Below are 8,597 nucleotides of genomic sequence, written 5' to 3'. Positions count from 1 at the left end.
ACAATTATTTCTTCTCTACAAATTGTAGAGCACTTAGTAGAAAACAACTATACGAGAACAAAATTTTCTAGTAGCATACAAGAACAACAAAGGTATGCATGACTAAACTTCTATTGATCCTTTCACACTAACAGAGTTGTATGCACCCTCCATTTATTTCAGCTAAAAACTATTACTAACTTACTCAAACATTTGCTGCATTTTTAGTTTCTCATATAATAGAAAGAATGAATTTTGAAATAGCCGGCACCATTTTGAAAATTATAGTTTCACAATAAACAACTTGCAATTGAAATTTTATTCCCTGTTGTTTACATGGTTACTCTGCATTTTGCTTGTAGACATGATCAATTTATATATGTTTAGCTCTACATAAACAATGTAAATGATAGTAGTACTCACATAATACATACAATATGCTAATTGTAAACATGCACACTTTAACTTGCTCTTTCTACTATTCAATATTAGCATCTGTCTGAATGTATACAACAGTATTCATACTATGTGATTTGCTCCTTTAAAAATATTAAATTATAGCTTTACATATAAATTCTTCTCAAAATATATGGTCAAATTTTAAATATACTGTAATCTTTCATTAAACAAATAGAAATAAAAAAAATCCTCCATATACAACTGGAAAACCATAGATCTCACTCTAGGTCTAGCCCTCCTTTGCTCTCACCATAGAAGGCAGGGACTGAAGCTCCATCAGAGCTCTTGTTCTCTTTTGTTTTGGGTGTGTCAGCCCCCCAATTTTGAGAGCTTCTTAATTTCAAAAAAAATGTGTTTTTATCTAATATAAAATACACAATGAATAACAAATATTTATTCTTTTGTTGATAAAGATGTTAATGATATATATGAAACAAGAGCTCTGTAGAGCTTTAGTCCCGCCTTATGCAAGAAAGGATAGAATGAAAAAGTTTTAAGGTAAAACATGTTTGAAATTTAATAACAAAACACATATTGACATTGGATAGTAGAATGAGGTTCTGTGCAACAATCAAATTTTTGACAAGCTCAAACAATGTTGATGATTGAAAGCATGGCCAATACTATTCATATTACATGATTTTATCTGACTCAATAGAAGCCTTGGTGTATATATTGTCTTTATGTCTAAGAAGTTAAATATTATCATGTTCTTCTGGAAAAATTAGACTATGTGTTCAAAGGAATTAACTCAAGAAATACTACATGCACAAAAAAGTTGATTATAAGACATTTGTTTGTATATCCACCTTTCACTTCCCAAGATTTCGATTTGAAATTTTATTTTATTTGCTAAAATTGCACAATAATAGTTTAAAATGTCATACAATATTAAAATTTTAATTGTCAACATAATATTTTATAATTTAATTAACATTTAATTTAAATTTATCCAAAAGAATCATTATTCATTTAACAATAATATTTCAAAATTAATTGAAATATGCCTATATTATTCTTTCATTCATTCAATTAATTTATTTCCTTTTAATAAATATATTTAGAAACTATATTAATATCTTATCTAAAAATATTTTATTCAAAAAGATACTCTATATCCTAATAATGTTTAGTAAGAAAGCAATAGAATTAAAACCCTTTACTTTATTTTGAAAGAAATATATCTTAATATAATATTATTTTGGTGGAATAGAAGTAAATCTTAAGGAAAGTTCTTCCTAATTATTAGTCTTTATCGCTCACATGTGATGCTGCACTTTGCATTTCGGTCCTCTTTGAAGATCTGGACAGAATTTGATTTAATTTAAAGACAAATAAACTAATATTACAATATTTGTCTAATTGAAACAAGCTTCTATTTATTTGTATCAAATATCTAATGTACGTAGCAATGTTCATTGCACATTGGCTTTTGTTTTCCTCAAAGCACAAATATCAGCTGTCCAACTAATCTATTAAATACAGAAGCTTATTTGACATGACAATTTTTTTAAATTTTTGAACAATGAAATTAATAAAAATTCCAGCAAAATTATAAACACCCAATCAGAAAATAGAAATTTTGTTAAAGAATTGAAAAATAAAATAAAACATCACTCCAACATTAGAAATAGTGTAAAATTTTTTTGTTTTATAAGCTGCAAACTAATACAAATAGTGCATGCGAAAACAATAGTTCCCCCCTATATAGGCGGGACTAATAATTTATTACGTGACACTTGGTTAAAAAAATACGGAATTAAGACAAGTACATTTGTTGCTATTAGACGTGCTCGACTGGGAATCGTCTCCTCTAATTGTGGAGACAAAAAGATGATACAATGATGCCAGTTGAGTAGTACAGAACGGGCCCATCAGTTCTAGAGAGAGTGCGGCCACCGATGAAGTCAAGTGTGAAACGTGTTCAACCAGGAATTAAAAAACATCAGACTGATGCCACTTGCTTTAGTACACCAACCAATGATATCAATTGGAACACACGGATAAGCCGACCACAAAATCTCCATTTTCATTTTGTATTCTGAGGATTGGAGTTGACAAGCTGATGAATCTGAGAGGCAAAAGCTTGCAGATTTGACGCGGAAGATCCTCCTCCTCCCACAGAATGTTTGGCCAACTCCCGCAGTTCCTCCGCTCGTTTCCTCATCCCATTCCCTTCTTCACTTCCCATGACAAGTCTTACACACATTTCAACCTTTTCTTCATTCGGAACCTCGTCCATGTGCTGGCAAAACTGTACACCAATTCCAAGTTCTTCACTCACAAGCTTTGAGTTAAAATGCTGATCTGAGAACAGCGGCCATGTGACCAGCGGGATGCCCATCATGACGCTTTCTAGTGTGGAATTCCAACCGCAGTGGCTCATGAATGCACCCACAGAGGGATGCGACAAAATAAGAAGCTGAGGAGCCCAGCCCCATATGATCAATCCCTTACTTCTCTTCATAAAACCTTCCGGAAGATAAGCAGCATGAGTATCCTCCGTGTTTAAAGCTTTAGATGCAGTTTCAGGGGATATTTTGATGGACCAAATGAAAGCCTGGTCGCTGGCCTCAAGGCCCCTCGCCAGAGCCTTTGTTTGCTCTTGTGAAAGAAACGCCTGGCTCCCGAAAGAGACATAGATTACCGAGCTGGGTCTTTGAGAGTCCAACCATTGCAGCACCTTCTCCTCGCTAACGTCCGCCATTTTCCCTCTTGTATGAGCAGTAGGACCCTCCGACGGTAAAACAGGGCCGACAGACCAAAGTGGCTTGCCGCTTATGAGACGCTTCAGATGCTGTAAATAAAGGGGCTCCAGACCGTCGAACGTGTTGACAAGCACTCCCCAACAATTCGTAATCGACTGCATCTTCCCTATAACAAATTGCAGCATCGGATCGGCCAAATCAGGGTCGAAATATCTGGCAGGAATCTCATCTTTCGTAAATGTCAATGGAGACGGCAGAATGTTGTCGACTACAACACAATCGCCCTCTTTGCGCAATGTATTGCTCGAAATGGAGCGGCAAACGGAGTGAAAAATCGAGGTCCCGAAGGCCCCCAAAGTGTAAAAAACGACTCTTGGAATTTTATGCCTTTCAGAGGATCGGACAGTCCAGTCGATGAACATGTCGCTGATAATACAAACTGGTCGACGACTCCCCTGCTGTTGGAACCAGTCGTCGAAGGGCTGCTCAAGGCTTTCTATTAAAGAAACTATATGTAACGAGGATACGGAAGGCAAAAGATCCATGCTTTCTCGCTCCTCGGGCAGGCCTTCAATTGCTTTTGCGGGAAAGAGGCCGACAAGGTGAATATCCAGATCAGCTGCTTTGCGGGCTTCGATCACGGGACCTTTGAGACGATGTGCAATAGTCCGTGTGGTGACGAAGGTAACGGTGAGGGAATGGGAAGCCAGCAATTTTACCAGGTCTAGGGAAGGGATGCAGTGGCCCATCGCAGGGTATGGCACCAGAACGACATGGGGCTTTCGCTGCATATCCATCTTTCAAATCTTGATAGAAGTACAGCGAATGAGGCTGGGTATGTGCACTAACTTGATAGTCTATACTAATTACATAATAGAAATATATAATAACAGTTATAAGTGATGATGAATGACGATAACACCTATGTAAAATTGAAATGAAAAAAATATTAATAATAGAAAGGTTTTCAGTTTTTTAAATAAGATGCATTCTAACAAAATATATTCAAAACATTTTAAAAATCTGGCACATGCTCCAAATTTTTAAGTCTATTAAAATAATTCACCTCTTGATTCTTGAATGTGTCTTTTTCATAACTACACCACTAACCAATTATTTGTTTTTATAGACAAGTAGCTCACTTGGAAACCATTAGTGGTATTCAAAACTATGGACTAACAGACATAATCTTTCTATGGTGGTTTCATAAAGTAGCATATACAACTATACCAAAGATAGATAATCTTCTTAGTAATAAATTTATCACATATCAAAACAAATTTACTAATCTCCTTACAATTTTAACATAGTCGATCATTATTCAATACAATAGGATATTTATCTCAAACTTGTCTTCTTTATCATAAGAAATAATCTTGGTCCTATTTCATGAAAATAACAAAGCATAAGATGCCCTTACTTAAAATGAATGAACATAAATGAAGAGAATCATTATATATTTTCAAATATTCTCCTATAATGGTTTAAGTAATTTTAGGACATTTCCTAAGAAAATTGCACATTACAATTCTATCAAACATAGATAATCTTTTTAACGATAAATTTGTTAACTGTCAGTCAAATTTAACTTGAATTATATTCTTACAATTTTAACTTTTAACAGATCTAGTTTATATATATCTAATTATACCAAACTTGTGTTATTTGTACCTTCTAAATTATATGATCCCATTTCTTTTAAAAATAATTCTATTTTTTATAGACAATTAGATGCTTTGCTTAAATTAAATGAACAGGACAAAAAACACATATGTTCTAAAAGGTACCCAAAAAACATAACATATATTGACCAAGTGTACACATGATCACCAAGTCATGTAACAAATAATAACAATCTCCACAAAACAATTTTTTTTTTATAGGTAACGGGTTGAAGTCTAGAGTAGTAGTAATAATAATAATTATTATTATTATAATGATTATAATTATTATTATTATTTGTTGAGATTGATTATTATTGTGTACTTAATTTGAGTAGACTTGAACCCAAGAACCTCCCTAATGAGAAGCTCACAATTTACCGTTGTGTTGTAGGATCTTGCCTAAATATTAAAATTATGTTCATCACATGAATTAAATTTAAAAAATAAAGTTTTCACATTCCACAATATTCAAGTTTTTTTTTTGAATTTTGGCTATGAATGTTTTAATGCCCAATGTTTTGGATCAAACTCTTTGATCCATCATCAATGAATGAGTGCATGAGAAAGGAGAAATAATGTAATACAATCTACATATGCGAAACTCTAGATATTAAAAAAAATTAGATTTATGAAACTCTCTCATTTTTAATATAAATCTTTCTATGGATGCTATAAAACTTTATAGTTTTCTATTGTTGATGGAAATTAATGATCCTTGGCTATACAACCAACAAAAAATTAACTCATAAAGGGGATCTTTAAAAAAAAATTGCAGTGTCTCCTTGGTATTACTTTATTTTTTGTTGGCTACATAGACATTTTGCAATATTTCTATCAAGATTTAACTGTGTAGTTTCTGAGTCAAACTCATTGACTTGTATTTCATGAGTAGTGATTCAAAATTAATCGATAACTCATGAGAATAAATGGAACACTTAGCACTCATTGAATCTAGGTGATGCTCACAGAGGTAAAGCATCAAGACTTCCTAGGAGGTCACCCATCCTTGTCTACAGTAATTATATAATAATTAGCAATGAATGAGGGTAGTTTTATGCACTAACTTGATACTCTATAGTAATTATATAATAGAAATATATATAATTGATGATGAATGAGAATAATACACCTATCTAAATGTAGTGCCTACCCCTAGTTCGCATTTTTGCTAACATTGTCAAACTCTTTTAGGGCTAGTGTTATGTTGATGGTTAGTAGCATTGTTTTGAGACTATCAGTTATTGTGCTATGGATTCAGTTTATTATATGATGAGATTACTTAGACTTTACATTTCATGTATGCATGATGACTATTTTCAGTGTTTGCAGTTATTAATGATGATCAGTAAGATAGTTTACTATCACATGTGTTTTTTTATGGATACTTACCCCATACTCACATGTGTATGGTGTGCGTGTTTGCTCTTATGTATGGCGTTTCTGATGTGGTTAAGGAAGGGAGTTGTAGTCACTTGCTAGTCGAGATCTACACGATACACCACTTCCTGCCATTGCCTGTTGAGTTTAGTATATATTGTGCAATTATATGCATGGTTTTTTATGCAGGTTGCAGGTACTGGGTATCGACTTCCCTGAATTTCCAGGATGAGCGTACCCTATCACATCATCTCAATGATAAGAGAGGGGAGATAAATTCTCAAGTCCAAATCCCAACCTTTTAAGCCATTTATTCTAATTGAAAATTAGGACAAGTATCTAAGTTGAGTACCCTTCGAATATGTTGAATAACGTAATTCGTGATATAAACCCTTGGTTTGTTTTGTATGTATTTTGTCTATGATGGATTTTCGTATTTTACCTTGTGAGTCTTTGATGTATTTTCTATTAATTAAGCTTAATTAAAAGATTTAATTAATGGTTTAATTTAATGGAAAATTAATATGGTATTTTAATATTTATTTAATTTAATTAATTGAGAAATTAATTAAATAAAATAATTAAATTTAAAGATAAAAGTTATAACTTTAAATTTGGAATGTGACAATATTTATTTTAATAATAATATATTTGGAGTTCATTTTTAAATAAATGACTAAATATTATTATTATTAAAGCTAATAAATATTTTAACAATTAAGTTTTGAAAATGAAATTTAAAAGGGGAAAATATATTAAAATTATTAAAAGATTCTAGATTTCATGTGACTAAAATATAAATATATTAAGATTGAAAGTGGAGTTATTATAGTTAGTGCATGAGATTTAATAAATAAATAAATTAAATTGGAAAGAGTAAAGTAAATATTATATTAATTATTGTGCATTATTTTAATATTTTCTCACATAGGAGTTGGCAAATCCTTGGGAGTTTTCGTGTAGACAACACAGGGGTTTGCACTCTAAGAATGCATAAGTTGTCTACACTTAGGAGTTAGCATTTTATTTGAGCACATGGTGTCTACAACCTTGTGACTCATCTAGAAGGTTGGAGAAGACTCATGCTTGGTTGTCATGCTTATCTTCTAAGTTGTTTCTAGAGACACTCTAGATGCATCTTAGAGGCCTTTAAATAGAGGCTCTCCTAGTGTGTTTGGACAAGCTACAAGCTACAAGCTAAAAATGGAAGCTTCAAAGCTTATATGCATTTGAGAAGCTCATATGCTTCTACAGGCTTATATATTTCTACATGCTCATACATTTCTACATGCTCATATGATTCTCCATGCTCATATGTTTCTACATGCTCATATGCTTCTACATGCTCATATATTTCTATATGCTTCTATGCTTCTTCTAGCACTTCTAGTCACTTGGAGATTTTCGGTTGGCTTGGATCTTGGAGGAATTGCGAATGATGGAGAAGGAAGGGGTTTTCTATGGACTTCTGAGGCATGGCAAATTAGCATCAGTGTCTAGGTGCACTCGTGATATTCACATATTCTCTTTGCACTATCTCTCTTCCTATCTTCATCATGTCTGTTATATGTGTCTGAATACACTCCATGAATGAATCCTTAATCTTGAAATTGGAATCTAGATATGTATCTATTTGGTTGCAAAGAAAACAATAGAAAACCTTAGTTCCTAATGAGAAAGAATTAGATCTAAATCAAGTTTGGGTTCGAGTTAGGATCAAATTAATAAATAGATTTGAAAAGGGTTTCTAAATCTACAGTCAAACCTATTAGAGAAATTAATGGATAAAATTAGAGAACAATTATCATCCTTAATTCATTGAAATGAAAGCCCTTCTGGTGTAAAAGTAAATATATGTTCTCTTTGAAAATATTAATTTTCATAAATGTATATATATACATATATATGTGAATGTTTATAATTTTACATGCTATTTTCCTGTCACTGCTAGACTTCTTGTCGCGATGCGATTTTGGATTTATAGTTCTGTATGCTATTTTCCTGTCGCCGCTAGACTTCCTGTCGCGATGCGATTTTGGATTTATAGTTCTATATGCTATTTTCCTGTCGCCGCTAGACTTCCTGTCGCAATGCGATTCTGAATTTATAGTTCTATATGCTATTTTCTTGTCGCCGCTAGACTTCCTGTGGCGATGCAATTCTGGATTTATAGTTCTTTATGCTATCGTCCTGTTGCCACTAGACTTCCTGTCGCGATGCGATTCTAAATTTATAGTTCTGTATGCTATCCTCCCGTTTCCACTAGACTTCCTGTCATGATGTAATTTTGGATTTATAGTTTTGTATGTTATCTTCCTATTGCCACTAGACTTCCTATCGCATGAGCTTTCTGTTCAGCCACTGTAGCAGGTTTGAATAGAATCTTATTACTATACATTAGTTTTATATG

General features: G+C 32.8%; 1 pseudogene across 1 annotated transcript; it reads right to left on the bottom strand.

Moving 5' to 3' along the window:
• Positions 1-2,424: 2,424 nt before the first annotated feature.
• LOC149579691 (scopoletin glucosyltransferase-like) lies at positions 2,425-3,943 on the bottom strand (annotated as a pseudogene). The gene has a single exon (XR_016356517.1). The product of XR_016356517.1 is annotated as a scopoletin glucosyltransferase-like (transcript).
• Positions 3,944-8,597: the final 4,654 nt, after the last annotated feature.

The sequence above is a fragment of the Cupressus sempervirens genome, chromosome 1 (assembly GCF_028749045.1).
Source record: "Cupressus sempervirens isolate cs-2001-9-10 chromosome 1, ASM2874904v1, whole genome shotgun sequence".
Classification (NCBI taxonomy): Eukaryota; Viridiplantae; Streptophyta; class Pinopsida; order Cupressales; family Cupressaceae; genus Cupressus; species Cupressus sempervirens.
The sequence above is the reverse complement of the archived record's forward strand: the minus strand, read 5'-3'. Positions and strand labels throughout refer to the sequence as shown.